General features: G+C 41.4%; 1 protein-coding gene across 6 annotated transcripts in view; it reads right to left on the bottom strand.

Annotated features, from left to right (window-relative positions):
- TLCD4 (TLC domain containing 4) overlaps nucleotides 1–8,903 on the bottom strand; it is a 31,654-nt gene extending 22,751 nt beyond the window's left edge. Inside the window, exon 1 of one of the 6 annotated variants that reach the window (XM_085068129.1) lies at nucleotides 8,612–8,903. The gene's annotated coding sequence lies outside the window, so the exon portion shown is untranslated. Of the gene's footprint in view, nucleotides 1–2,555; nucleotides 2,695–2,899; nucleotides 3,017–3,052; nucleotides 3,078–3,177; nucleotides 3,485–3,571; nucleotides 3,776–8,611 lie in introns of those variants that run through there. The other 5 variants (XM_085068127.1, XM_085068128.1, XM_085068133.1 and 2 more) reach the window with 5 other exon arrangements.
- Nucleotides 8,904–15,919: the final 7,016 nt, after the last annotated feature.

The raw sequence follows: 15,919 nt of genomic DNA, 5'->3' as shown, positions 1-15,919 counted from the left end.
TAAAACTTCCTCTGACTAGTACCCACAGAGCTGCATTCATAAAAAGAGAATGCAGGACAAGTAAGAGCAGGTTTGCTGAGTGAAACCTGCCTCTGTCATATGGATATCAAGTGCTTACTTCAGACCAGCTTTAATTCTGTCCTAGGGACTCCACAGCTCTTGGAACATATTTGATGTGCTCCTAGGGCCTATCTTCCTGCCCAGTTGAACCCAAAAGGAATCCAGCTCGCATGCTCTGGGACAGCTATGAAACACAACTCAAAGGGGGTGATCAGCAGATTCAGTTCACTAGGGCATTTTTGATCCAAACAAAAATTTTTATGTACACACACTGCAGGGCATTGCATCAAAGTAACTGATTCCAGTTGTTTTCTGAAGACCTGTTCTAGTGCAGCAGCACATAAATACTGCATACTTTTTAATGTTACTCTATCAAAACTTCCAATTTCAATTACTGTCCTGAATATTCAGTATTTTTGATTCTCCACATACGTCTCCATTTGCCTCCACTGACCAAGATGATATAAAACACAAACCAAATTTTATACACTTTTCACATAAAGTACCAGAGACAATGAGTGTTAAGCTTGATTTTCTAAAACATTACCATCTGAAGGAAAAACCAATCAATTTAGTATATACCAGTTTAACCTGCTGAGATGCACTATATAGTGTCTAGTTCCAGCCTCTACCCCCAGGGACAAAAGCCTGTTATTACATTTTCTCAGTTGTAGCAGCCAAGTCTTCTCTTAGACCACGTAAGGAAAAAAGTATCAGTTGGTTTAATTAATGAAGGAAGCCAAAATCCAGGGTTAAGTACAATTCTCTTAAGAAAAATAGCAAAACCACTGAGAATCAATCACATATACTTCATTCTTATGACTAAAATGTAGCAATTCTCATTATGCTACCTACATTTTATTCATCTGTAGCAACTGCACTAGTACCTCTGAGTTTCAAAGACGCTGACATAATCTCTTGGACAACAGAAAACCATGTTCTGTTTTGTTTCCTTAGTACCAGAAGATTCTATTAGATAAGTAATGTTTCAGCATTTGACAGGTGTTCATTTCAGTACAGATTATGGAATTAAACAAACCTTCCAACCATCCCTTGAAAGAAATGCATTAGAAGACTAATCTTTCTCCTAAGGAGCCTGTAGAGGGAACTGATTTTTAAAAAAGGTACTTGAATGGAAAGTGCATGATCTTTCAGCAAATGCAGAACCATGATGCCCATGAAAGAGAAAGGCATGATGGTTTTAGAGAAGAGGAGAGAGGCAGACAAGAAATTAATCACTAAGCCTCTGTGGCTGGTCTCATAGATACTCAAGTTTTGCAAGCCTGATTTCATATATGCTTATCAAGATGCTGTTTCAATATATTAACTACCAAGTACAGAATAATTTCATGTGTTACTTCAGCAATTAAGAGTGTTGTATTTTAATTTAATTCAAGGACCAGGTGTAAACAGAAGTTCATGTGAGATGGAAAAACAATTCAGCTATAAACATTTTCTCATATATCTAGGTTGTTTTCAACTGTATTGTTTAACATGAAAAGTATCTGTTGTTTACCAGATTTTCTTTTCATTTACAAGAAAAATTATTCATGTTGCTGAACCTACACAGCTTGTATTGTGCTTATTGATATAAAACAGGTAAAATAAGCTTCTGATTACAATTTTCTTTGACAGAGGCCAAAGTTAGTAAGTCAGGCAGCTTAAACTACACTATGAGGTTTTTTCCAAGTATCTTCTTATAGCTGTCCAGCAAAGTCTGATCATGGATTATGTATGAGCAGACACTTTATCACCCAAACTGCATAGTCATTGATTACTGTTCAGTCAGCTGATACAGGGTTTGAGCTCATGGGAGGCTGAGTGGGGAGGGAGGTTTTGTGTAACTACTTTGTAATTCAGGAAAAACAGTACTACATACAGGTTGGTTCTTCACCATTAGTATTTTCCTTGCTTACTCAAAATTACTGTCTTAACCATTTGGTTAGACAATGATTACAAATGAACAGAGCTTCACTCTTGCAGCTTTTCAATGTAGTCTTTAGGTAAAAAAATATCACCTAACACTTGAAACTGATACTTTTCAGCAAGGCATTGCTTAATGCCTAGTGTGATTTAAAAATACTCTATTGACCCAGTAACTCTGAAAAGGTTGACAACAAAGGTTTTTTCAACATACTACACAAGAGCTAAAAATATGTTGGGTGCCACCTGCTATTAACATGCAGAGGTTTTCCTGCAATTCTGTTTCTACTTGATATTTAGAAGAAAAAACTCATCAATATTAAGACTCAACATCCATTCACCTTCAATATGAAAACACTATAAACTCAGGATAGAAACAAGTTGGCACTTAATGGAAGAGGATAAAGGAGCAGAAGAGTTATCAAGTGTTGTACCATCAAAAGCATTTACATTCTCCTCATCTTACTGTTTCCACATCAATTTTTCACATCATAAAAATAAGAACTGTAACAGTATAGCCACAAGACATGGTAAGGAGGTGCAGTGGAAGGTTTAAGGCCCACAGCCCTCACTTTCTTTGAGACTGGATTTCAAGATGAGTTGGATCAATTTCCAAACAGGATTACACCGTAAAGCTGCTAGTGATACCAGGACATCGCAGGAAGTACTGTGCCCTCCTGATCCGCTTAGAACTGAAAGCCAAATCCAATAGCTGTAAAACTTGTCACACCAACCTGCAGAGAGCAACAATAGACTACTGACTGTTTGCACATTTTATAATAGACCCAGTAATAAAACATCTGCAGTGCTGGAGTTTTGCTGTGCTCTTGGTTCTGAATGGTCGCTCCTATTCGATACCCTGCTTAGCTCAGTAAGCAGCGTTAAGGAGAAATACAACAAAATTCAAGCTACTCACACTTAAGCCATTCCCTTTTCTGTTTAAGGCTATTCACACCCTAAACTCCACTCAGATTTCTCCTCTTAGAGCACCAAAGCAACCGGCAGATAAGGCACGCTTTTCATAAAGACAGGGTACTCAGAGCGATGTGTCCGCTGCGATAGCATTTACCGAGTCTCCTCAAACCCCGCCAGCAGGCTGGAGCCGCGAAGCCCCCGAGAGGGAACCCGCCAGAGTCGGTGGGAGCGGAGGGCCCCCAGGCTCCCCCGAGGACGCTGCCCCGAAGCGGGCATTACCTCGCCGTCCCGGTCAGCGCAGTGCCCGCCGTTTGCACCGGCCCCGAGCGGTCACCGGGCGTGCGGCCGGCGGCGAGCAGGCGGCGGCAGGAGCGCGGAGGCAGCGCGCAGGCAGAGCGCACCCGCGGCGCTCGCTCCGGCCGCGGCCAGGCGCTGCCGCGGCGGCGGGAGGAGGCGGCGGGAGGAGGCGGCCCCGCGCACCCTGCGCTGTCAGCGCTCCCCGCGCCGCCGGCTGCGGCTTGCGGCCCTCGGCCCCCGGGGGCGGCCCCGGCCGAGGGAGGGAAGGGGCCGCTCCGCGCAGCCCCGCGGGGCGGGGGAAAGGGGCCGCACCGCCCCCGCCCCGCCGGCCCCGGCCTCTCGGTGCCCCGCCGCCCTGCTTCCCCGCCCGCCGCACCTGGGAGCGGGGCTACGGGGGCTGCGGCGCCGCCGCCTCCTCCTCCATGCCTTCCGCGCGGCGTCGGGGACGGGACGGCCCTTCCCGGGCGCAGGATGCTCCGGCGGGGATCGGGTTACGGTGGCCGTAGCCTTAAAGGGGCCGAGCCGCCGCCGCCACCTGCCGCCGGGCTCCGCTCGCCGCCTCTGAGCGGACGCGGCTTCCCCGCACCCTCCCTCCCGCCCGCCCCGCGCTGCCGGCCGCCGCCCCCTCTCCGCCGCCGCCCCCGCCGCGGGCCGCGCAGAGCTGGGCTCGACAGCCCGCGGGAATGGCTCGGGACAGTCCCGCAGCCACTCAGCGCGGCCCGAGCGCGGCCGCGGTGACAGCGCACGGCCGGGACCGCCTGCCGGCCACCCCTCCGGCCACCCCGGCTGCCACCGCCGCCCCTGCGAGCTGCCACCATGAGCCCACGGAGCCCCGAACCCTGCTGAGTGTACGTGGCTGGGAACGGTGTTTGTGTTGGGGCAGGAAAAAGGTCGGTTAGGCATAGCAGCTCACCTTCCAACCACATTTTAGTCAGTCTCTTTCACTTACACAGCCCGGTTGTCTGAAATATGTCATGGGAAAAAGGCTGATGTGGCCGTTCGTGCTCTTGGAATCCATTTCTGCACTCCCTGGGAGTTCTGTACAGTAGAGTCATGGGGAACACACCCATCACACAAGGAACAGGTATTGCCAATACTTGCTATTTTGTAAATTGAATGTTGTGATTTATGACAATTTTTTTTTTAAATTTTTGAGCTGTTGTGTTGAAAAGCAGAAGCAAAATTATGTTGACAAAATGAAACACGATAGTCTTTTACCAACTAGAAAATGTAATGGTCATGAATGTTCCTCTTGGCATCCTTCTGCTATCATCCACATCCTAAACCACCTCAGCTTTACATTTCCATTAAGGATTTTTGATCTTTTAGATCAAAAAATTAAAAATTCTCCTCTAACTAAATAACATTGAAGATATTAATATATATCTCACTCTATAAATTAAGCTGTGGCTGACAACCCATCTACCCCACTACGTACACTGATCTCTCCTGCAAGACATCTCCCACAGCAGGAATGCTCTGGCTTAAGCCTGAACAGAAACTGATGTTGGCTTGGCTTAATGCACCAATCTGCAAAATGCAGAAACCCAGGTGCTGATTAATGAGGCATTGAGCCATTCTTGCTGCAGAAGTGGGAACCTGTGGGAGGTGGGCAGGGCCCACTGCCAGCATCTCTAACTGTTTCCAGCCAGCCTGGCTTAATCCATTGCTGGACATGAACCAGCTACCAGGTAAGTGTTTCAGTAAACACCAGAACTACTGAAGTTTTATTTCCTGTGGACTTGTGTCTTATGACTGACCTGCTTTTGAATTGATTTTTGTTAACAAAATTTCACAAGACATGAAAGACAAGTGAAGGAGACACCATTCCTGCTTCCAATGTTGCATTTCAAAAACAGATGGACAAATAATGACAGCAGTACCATATTGACACAATCTCTTAGTGAAATTAAAACCTCTTGTTTCAGTCTGATGTCATATCATTTTATTCCTGATAAAAATGAGTATTTCAACCTATTTTCTACTGCAACTGCAATTTTTAGTGAATCAGAACAGCTACTAAAACCTAAGAAGTCAATGGTAGGATCATAAACCGCTTTCAAGATGACATAAACCATAAAAATGTCAAAATATTTTTTTTTCATTAATTCACTTTCTAAAGAAGAACCCTCACTTTTTGCTTAATACAATATCAGTGACTTTGAAGTTTCTTTATACATATTCCTTGCTATTTTAAGTTGTAACAGCTGTGACACCAGTATTCCACATGGACAAGCAGTGGCCTTCTGGGGTGACAGAGGACCTGCAGCAGCAGTAAAGGCATGAATAGTAACTCAGGCCTGCAGGCACTGGTGAGGACTCTTTCCACTCATTGTTTAAGAAGCAAAGGCCAAAGGCTCTGAACGACAAGCTCTGGCAGATTTAGCTGCTGTGTTTTAAGATGTGATTTCTCTCAACTGCCGGAGGTCATGATCATTCTGGGAGAGTATGACAATGAAAGTAGGTATGTTTTTAACATGCCAGCCTGTGACCTGGAGTCTCCACCATAAGAGTGTGGTAATACATAACAGCAGAGTAAAATAGGCACTTGAGAGTGGCAATGTCTTAAACTGAACAGGTAACCCTGCCAGAGACCTCTTATCAGAACCCTAAGCCTAAAAACAGCCCATCGCCATTATGCACTTACAGGTTACAAAGCAACTAGGATACAAACCAGGCTCTCCCCAAACCCCTGTATCAGGCCTGTAGCACACAGCCTACCAAACCATTCCCTTGGCCCAGTGTGCTGCGTGGGTGACAGAAACGAGTCTGACCTGCCTTGCTGCTCTCTCCTTGGCCTGAGATCAGCACGTTGTTGAGCACGCAGCGGATCATGACCAGAGGCAATGCCCTCTTTTAACAGCCCAACAACACATAATAGGTTGAGAGCTACTGACTGTAAAGCTGAGAATGGTGATGCACTGAGGATTCCTGACTGGCAACTGCTCTCCACACAAGCATTCAGCAGGGTACCCCTCACACTTTCGATAAAGGAAAATTTGCCAATAAAAGAGAACTGGCTATGGGAGCAGGAAGGCATTGCAGTAGAAGGGAGACCTGTAGACATGGTTAGATATGGCTACCATGTCCAGGTTGCCTTAGATTGGTTGTCTGTCCTCTTTTCCAACCAGAATTGTTCTCCAGGGAGATTTTGAGAACTGTGTATGTAGGAGATTCTTGGTATCTAATAATCTCATCATGTTATTGCATGAATGCAGCAGTGTCACCTTGGATGTCCCACGTCCAGCAATCCCAGAGACCCTCACAGTAAACACCATAGGCCCATATTGCATAGGCAGTGTAATGCCAACAGAACTAAGGGAGTGCTCTCCCACTCCTACAAAGTGTTGCATGAACATGGTACACAATTACTTAGAGCATTTCCAGCAAGTCCTAGAAGTATAAGGCTTACTGGACTTGCATGTTGCAACTGGTGCACGTTTTCCTGCTTCAGAATTAGAGTAGCTAAAGGGTGGGATAAAGAGCCACCAGAGGAGTATCACAGCCAACTGGCTGCTATATGGCGACCACAGTTTGGCTTTCACAACTAATCCCTCTCTTCCTCCCTCCCTTGTGATGTGCAGCCACCACCTTCCAGCTGCTGGCAACCAAAGCCACCACTGCTAAAGGGCAACTGTCAAGGACTTTCCTTGGTAACAATTGCAACTTCTGAAATCAAGCTTCAGAACAGAAGGGAAGTACAGGCAATGGGCTTCCTGAGGTAAGCTGCAGAACAGAGATTTAGCAACACGAGGCAAAAAACAACAATATGTTCCATATCAATACATATGCTGAAAGACCATATGAAAGGTAGGAGGGACTGGGAGGTATCACAGTAGCCCTTGCAGGTAGCAGCATAATTCTGTGGCTTCAGCTGAATAGTCTTATTTACACTATGGAAGAGAAAAACAGGGTTCTGCTTTTCATCTATGCTTAATTACAACTAAACTTCTTGGTTATATTGATGATTTTCAGCTTCATGTCAATTAGACCCATTAATTCCAAAACTGAAGAACAAATTTGGATAAAATGAATGGAATTTGTTACAACAGGGTGGTAATTAGAAGGCAGCCCAACATAACTAAGTCAAAGTCTGCAGTAATCTATCCTCAGCTAAGTTGTACACACCTGTTCCATACCCTTCTCCTTCTGGAATGACTTTCAGAGTGGCACTTCAGGTATGGTAAAAATTTGTTGTCAGATGACTGCTCCCACTAAAATCTGCAAGACGGATGTGACCATGAAAGAAAAATACACAGTAACCTTTCCAAGTATGCCTGTAATTTCAGAATCGTGCTTTCCCAGAGCTGAGCCTCCTTCTGCCAAGAATGAAGCCTTTATCATGATTGCTGTACTGAAAAGTGAGACATAGGTGAGAAAGAACAATAAGAGCCTTTGAAAATTATTTCAGTTGTGGTTTTAAACTCACACAAGATGTAACTAACCTTTCTGTCTGAATTTACTCATTATAGTAAGAATAGATCTTAATGGATGTTTAAAGCCTGAGCAGTTTATGAAAGAAATTACATAACACTGTGTTGTAGAAGAAGTGGATTGAATTCAGTGACCTAAAAAATGCCTACATTTATTTCTGTCTTAGGAAGTTCCTAGGTCTACCTGTCAGCAGCAGGAGATATTCCCAGAAAATCAATTATACATGTAAGCAAAAATTTCATGGAGATTAAAGAACATACGAAAGAGCAAGCACAACTCTTCTTTCACAGTACTGTGAATCAAGAGTAACTTTACTGAAACCAATGAGTTACAGTGGTGTGAGTGAGAAAAGAACCAGCTCCATTGTCTGAAAATTACTCAGGCCACCCATGGAGTCCAATCATAGGAACTGCAGGCAGCTAATATTGCAGCATTTAATTCAGCAAGCCCAAGACTGAAAAGAGGAGACTGAAAAGAAAGTATCTGAATTTGGGTTTAGTAAAAAAAAAAAAAGCTGGAAAATAGCAGGAAAATGGTGAATTGAAAAGAAAAAAAAACCACTCAATTTCTAAAAAATCCTCCCTCTCAAAAAAAATTTGCATAGACAAAAGAACAAATCCGTGTGCTTTAGGGTTTTTTTAACACCCTGCAGGTACCCATTTAACAGTTGCTGAGCTGTATGCTTCCCTGAAGGGAAGGTGTTATCTTGGCTTTCCAAACAGCAGATGCATTTTGTGAGTTGATGCACACTGTGCTACACCTACTCAGACTGAGTGCTACAGAACGTGTGTCACACCTCTCCAGCACAGGTCACTGTAACATATCCTACCACATTTTTAGGTAGTAATGTACCTTCTCTTTCCCTGCTTTAGTTTACTCCCTCTAAACACACGCTCCGTTTTTCATCTGAGGTCAGTGAGTTTAGCTTTCCCAGCTCCTGTCACCTCCCACTTGAGAGAGCATTTCTGCCAGTAGTACTTACTGTCCATAAGAGAACAAAGGCTTGTTTCTGGAGAGCTGTCTGTTCATGAATCTCTTCCTGTCCCTTCTTCAGTTTTCTTCCAGTTTTTCTGTCTTCTCCATTTATGTCTCTCATCACACACTGTCTCTTTCATCTATTTACACCTCACCTTCAGCACTTCCCTCTCCATTGGTATTATTGTCCTGATTATAACTGTCCAGAAGCTACTGAGGACCTGTAAAACAGCACATTGTGAGCTTACCATGCTGCACTACAAACCACTGCATTGATGCCCAACGTCAGCATTATGACAAAACATCAAACCACATTAAGACAGATGTGCTGAGTATGATCCACAGAACTTGCAGAACACCATCTCTTTTTTTCTATTCCAGGTCATTCCGCCTCCTCTTTTTCCCCCTCTTCCTCTTTAAATTCTATTTTCATATCTCCTTTTCATTTTCTGTCACTTTATTTTCTTCCTCCCCAGAGTCATTCTCCCCTGTCTTCCTTCACTGTCCACCTCACATTCCTGCATGCATTTTCTTTCCTCAGATGTGCCTGCACAAAGGAGCATAATGGAGGCAGTACTGCAGCTTTGTTAAATGTGCCCTTGGCTCTTTAGTAAACAAAGCTGCAACTGGGTGCATCTTTGGGATCTGCAAACTAGAAAGGTCTAGAGAAAGCATTTCATTCCCAAAGGCTTAAACCAGAGAGCTCTGAGATTTAGAAAACTTCTTGGCTCCCTAATCTCCGACACGAAGCACACCAGAAACAGCAGGAGGAATCTTGAAATGATACCAGATTCTTTTCTTCACATGCACATATTTCCTTTTGCTTTGTGAGTCCAGCCACTTAGCAACAAGAGCACTGTAGAACAGGGTAATGACTAGAATTTGATGATGTCAGAACAGCAGAAAATGGAAGAAGATGTACTTTGTAATGGCATACAATTGGAAAGGATAAAATTGGAGCCCAGCCATGCTAAAACCAAACAAAATGTTTCCCAACAATTTAGCAAACAGAGGGTCAGAAAGCAATCCAGGTTTTAATGCTCTGACTGGTAATTTAAATCAGCATAGTTCGAATGGAGAACAAAATAGTGCTTGTTGAGACGAGGTAATTTGTTTCATGTGATAGCATCAGATTTTCAGGTAAAAAGCCAGAGCACGTGCTTTGGATGGCATCACTCATCTGTATGCCAAAGATAGATTCTAAGCCTCACTCAGCCTAAACTTTGGCACCTGCCATAGCAGCTGCACAGCATGGCACTGGGCCTCTTTCAGCACACACCACAGCGTGCAAAGAATGGTTTGTAAGGATATTTTAATGGCAGATGTATTGGCCTGAACAGGTCCAGTAGCTCCTTCACACAATATAATTCCCTCTGAGTGCTTTGTTAATTCTTAAGATTTTTCCCAAAACTTTCTATCACATGTAGTGGTTTTTTGATCCTCTGTTGATCTGTGAAAGCCTTGAAGAAACAAGGAAGGGAAATTACTTCATGACACAAGGAAACAATAAAACCTGGTCCACACTCACTTTATATATGTCTAAATGCTATTGAAATCCATTAAAAAAATATGAATAAGGAAGGAATTGTTTTCCACATAGTTCTCAAATGCAGTACTTGTAATAATTATACATTTTTTAGAGAACATGATTTTAAAATTGATATTTCTTAAATATTAAAACTTTTTAATTTCATAATTTGGGATAGATATTAAAGTGGTGTCATATATTGTTTTAAAAGTAAATATAATTTATGTCCTAATTTTGTCAGTTTAGGAGGTCCAGAATGTATTATTCACTTTTCCTTTATTGCTAATAATTAATTCAAGCAAACCCCCTGCTTTTAGCACTGCTACTTGTTAATATTGTACTTATTTTCTAATTTTGCATTGGCACTATTACAGATTCTTACCTAGAGTTTGTTAGTCTCGATCAATATCAGGAGGTCTAGTGATTTCCACCCTCCTCAAGGCCTTGATCTCCATGTTAACTCATATACACACACACATACTTCTGTTCCTCTACACAATTCTATTCATAGGAAGGATATCATGCTCTTCTATACTGTTATGTTTCAAATCTAAGATTTACAACAGCAGTCCTGGTAAGAACATACAAAAGATAAGAAACTACATTAAATACAGAAGTGCTAAAATACAGAAACAAAGCTTGCCTTTCAAATCAAATGGGGAATTTCATTTAGGCTTCTACTTCCAGTGACACTATTCAACACCACACATCGCTGATTAGTCAAGTACAAGAAAAATATTGGTTAAAAACCCCAAGAATACCTAAAAATAAAGAAAATACAAAATTTATATATATATGAAAAAATGCTACGGTGAAAGAGTGTCACCATAAAAAAGTATCATGCAAACATTACAAGTGGATTTGAAAAGTCACTTTCACGAATGGCACCAAATATTTTGTCTAACTGAATAAATTGCAGAAAAATTGCATTGTGGTATACACAAATTAGAATATCTTGGTTGTGGGGTTTTTTTCAGTGTTGCCCATTTCCTTTTATTTCATTGTAAACATACACATTTTTCTGTAATAACTCTACTGGGACAGCTTGAAGAGCCAACATTTCAGCACATGTTCATCCGATTTGCTGAATAAGGGACATTACACATCTGGAGTGCCTCTGGCAATGTCCTATTTTTCTGTGTGGAAATTATGCCCCAGTGGAAACAGGAATCTCACCACTGAAAGTGGAAACTTTACAGTTCTAGGTATGTTGGACAACAGTACCTGCACACACACAGACCAAGACATGCCAGTCCAACGCCACGTTCTGCAGAGCCAAGTCGGGTGTGTTCTGGACACACTCCACATATGCACTCTTCAGTTTTACTTGCAACAAACTTGTTTGTCCTTCATGTGTACAGTACTGTATAAAGGCGTTTGCAGCATACCTTACAAACATTTCATCAATTAAATAATAATAATGATAAAAATTATAATAATAATTGACTTATACAAGCTCTTGGCTTGACTATTAGCTACTTAAGAATTGCCTGTATTTACAATTGTACCAGTTCTCAAACACAAAGGTACAATCAAAAAGACAACATATTTTTTCTTCAAAGTATTCTAAAAAGAGCATGAAATCACTTGTAAGCTCTCTTTTTGGAAATTATTTCTATTATTTATTTGTTTTGATCAGTGTTAGTAAATTGGAAGCTGACATTGGAAGCTGTCCACGTGTAACATTTTTTCTTTTCAGTAATATATTAATCACAAGTCAGCAAAATAATTAATACCATAACTCTAAGCAATTGTCTCATTATCACTTTTTAATTCACAGGCACTAGAGTCGACCAACTAACTCTCCTGACACCTTAACGATGCATTAAATTCACAGTAACTAATGCAAATGGTTTATAATTTCCTAACATTCATTAAAACTGTAATATAGGCAAGGACATTCTTTTCTTGTACTGTCAAACAGAGAGAGAACAGGGTTACACATCACCTGTGGTTGATGAAAAAATGTAACTGAGGGGTATCTGGTTTTAAATCTTATCACATAATTAAAGACTGTTAAAGTACAGTGCAAAAGGCAAATGATATTTGCTATAGCTGGACTTTAAACTGTGTCAGTTTTTTCTTAACAGGGTTTGCTGTACTTGACATCTCACATATTTTTAACTAAACAGATAGAAGAAAAAATTAATTTCAGATTTTGGAATTTTAATATTTTGTCTTGCAAGAATTATACACAAACATACAGAATTAAAACACTGAGACACCTTTGGCAGCCCTTGCAAACTCTGCAAAGAATTCCATTTGTCTCCATTGAGAGCTAGTAGAGTCATTACATTCAATTGACTTAAACAGTACTTGATCAAATCCCCAAATCTACAGCCATACCTGGCAACATCCCCAAAACAATAGTCATTAAATGACATATTTTTTAACCCAATTGCATAAATAAGAGATGGGACAAAAATGGGAGGAAAAGAAAATGAAACACAGTGTAGAGCAAAACCAGAAGATACCCTTCCTTCTCTTTTAATATGACCAGCTATTTGCAGCTCCAGCATGGCATTAGTTCAATGCTAGACCTTTAGAAACCTAAACAGCTCAGAAAACTATTCTCATTTTTAACTGAGTAACCTTTCCTGACAGAGGAGGGTGTCAGTTCTGCTGCATTTTGAATACTCATAAGGAGAGGAGGGAGAGAATGCAGAAGGATGAGATGAGATGCCCTTTCCTCAAGCCCAAGAGTCTGAGGGCTGAGCTCTGAAATCCAGAGCCATGACAGAGCAGCAGCCCCACAACCGCCTGGCTTTCAGGCTGAGAGAGGAAGAGCTGTGCACCCAAAACAAGCTGATAGCCTGGCCTCATCTATCTCCCAGCACAAGCAGTGGCCAGTTTTCTGATAGCAGGAACCCAGAAAAGGCTAAACCAATGTGCATTTCTCCTCACCCTCCTTACAGATGCTTACATGGAAAGCTCAGGAAAACCCCAGTCAAAGAGCAGCAGTGAATATGTAGAGAATTCTGCATCCTAACCCCCAAGTACCCTGCGAATTTCACTGAACATTATAAATTTGAAAATGTATTTCCAGGAGATTAAGAATCTACTTCAAATCTATTTTTAGGAGTGTTTTTAAAAAAGGCTTTATTTTTACAGGCCGAGTGGCCTGAGGCACCCAAGTGATCTCCAGGACACTCAGTATGTTCAAGAAGTGAAACAGCATTCTCTTTCTCATGGCCTTTTAAACAGATAGAAGAGCATTATTTTACATTATGTTACAGGGACTGCTCCCTGAACACACTACCCAGTCATTACTACAAGGTGCATTATGTAATTTGGTGCTGTCTACTGCAAAAGTTCCTGCCTCATAAAAGCACACTCAGAATGCACCCAAAGGGTTACCAAGCCTTGTGTCATCAAAGCCACACAGAGCAGCCCTCCAGACATGCTCTCAGATGCAGCAGGTTAAAGAAACATCTGCTGGCAGTGTGGCTCATGCCTGTTAGAGAAAAACATTTGCCATATAAATTGCTACTGCGATTCGAAATTCCTACGTGGCATTTAGACCCAAACAAATTTCTAAAAACAACCTCCTCTCCCACTTCCAAAGACTATTTTCAGAAAACTTGACATTGCCAAAAAGAGGGAAATATTTAAATAGCAGGAGTGAAGGATACCTTATTTATTGAGCTGTTGTAAACTCACCACGATTTTGCTGTCTGCCACTGAAAATTAAAGTGTAAAGAAAAACAACTCTGAATGGGAAAAAATGAAATTTTTTAAAAGTTTTTAATATGGAATAAGTCTCATTATTTGGGGAATTTGGTTCCACTTTTTGGCTATTTAACACAAACATTGTTTAAGTGCTTGCAAGCACTGTATCTTTATATCTAAACAAATGAGACTCATCTTAAATACATACGAGAAGTGCCCTTATACCAGGAAGCACAGCACTAACTGTAATGTTAACATAAATATTACGGCTGTTATTGATTGCAAATACAAATCAGGCTTCTAAGATTACATTCCTTTAATTCTAATGACTCAGAAGAAAGTGAAACTGCACTTGGCCCCAAGTAATTGAAAGTAGCAGCTGCCTAAAGGGACAAATTTTGCCACAGACTGGCTCTGATAACATCCTAATTCTTCCTTCAAGTGAGATCAGCCAGTAAGTTGTCTCCATTTGATCCCAAATGGTCTAGTCCACTGTTTAAACTAAAAATACCTTTCCTTCCCTACCACAGAACTTTTTGCAACACATAGGATGGTATTACTCTTCTAGAGTCTTCCAGATGCAGTTTGCATTTCTAATATTAAAGAACCATAAAAAACCCAGTCAGAAGCCTTCAGGTTTTGTCTAATCGAAGAGCATATCATATCTCTTAGTGTTTCTAAAAATACCACAAGCACACACAAAGAAATAATTGCTTCCTGCAAAAAAAAAGTTTACTTATGTAACGTACCTGTTTTTACAAATCACTTCTATGAAAATATCACCCAGAAACTAAGAATAATATTTAGATACACATAAATAAATTACTGAGACTTAACATGATAAATGGTTTTACATTACAATTTTTTCCAGTAGCAAAGCCTGCCCTTTTTCTTACCCAACTCCTTCTACCATTTTGCTAGTTTACTCATCAGTTGTGCTGATGCAACTGTTTGTGGAGCGGCACTCTAAGCCAAAACAAGAAAAAATGACCTCATTTAAGAAAACAACAGTACACTCACTCTTGTTCATAGGTCTAATTTTAGAACCCATAATTAGAAAGAAAAAAAAAGTCCAAACATCACAATTATTCACAGTGCCAGTTAAGAAATCATGAATATAAGATGTATTTCAGTTGAATGTAAAGACCCTTGTTTAACAGTTAAAAATTAGATCACTTACAAGTGGAATCTCAGAAAGGGTCAGATAGACAAAACTGTCTACATTTCATTTCAGGTATTTGATTTCTATTCCAACGACAGCCTTTCCTGTTGGAGACAAAAGAAACTGAAACACAAAGACAGCAAGCTTTGCTCAGTTCCCTTTAGTACCCACCAGCGAAAATTTCAAAGGACACAAGCACCTCATGTACCAGTAGGCTTCCACAGAGAATATTCACATATAAAAAAGAGAGCAACACATCATTCTTTGGAACATTGTCTCACAAGCAGATCATAGAAAAAACATGGTGCCTATTTTTTCCTATTCGATAGTTTCAGAGTTGACCAACAGTGACCAATTATTTGGAATAAATGTGGTTCATTTCTCCTTCAGTAAAGAAGTTCAAAGCTAACTTCCTGCATCAGTAGCAGAGGTGTCAGAGGCAGTCTCTGCACTTGCATCACTTTCTGTCAAATGACTTTTCAGACAATGAGGCACTGCTTCCTCCCAGACACTTCCCAGATTGGAATCATGGCCAAGCATTCAGCACACAGCTGGAGGAGTGGGCAGCAACCTGCTTTCCTCAGGACCATTACACTTGCTGGACTGAAGTCTCCCAGGTCCAGAACATGGTATCAAGAGAGCAGGGAGTTGCCATGATGCAAAAACACAAATACACCTATGTCCTATTGAGAAAAGGCATAATTAGCAGTGTTACACTGCAAATGGGATCTTCATGAGCTCTGCTGCTTTCACAAAGGAAAAAAGAAGTCCACAAAACTTTATTGCAACTAGGTAGCACACTGTTGCTTCACTCTTTAGTTATTTTAACCAGACTTACCAAACTCCAACTCCTCCCTCAAGCCATGCAATCTTCTGCGGATACTATTTGAAAACTACATCCCTTACTCTTGAAAATTTAACAATGAGTTTGCAGACTTCAAGCACTTGTAGGAGTT

This window comes from Lichenostomus cassidix, chromosome 8 (genome assembly GCF_008360975.1).
Source record: "Lichenostomus cassidix isolate B80296 chromosome 8, HeHo_3.0, whole genome shotgun sequence".
NCBI classification, from domain to species: Eukaryota; Metazoa; Chordata; class Aves; order Passeriformes; family Meliphagidae; genus Lichenostomus; species Lichenostomus cassidix.
The sequence above is the reverse complement of the archived record's forward strand: the minus strand, read 5'-3'. Positions and strand labels throughout refer to the sequence as shown.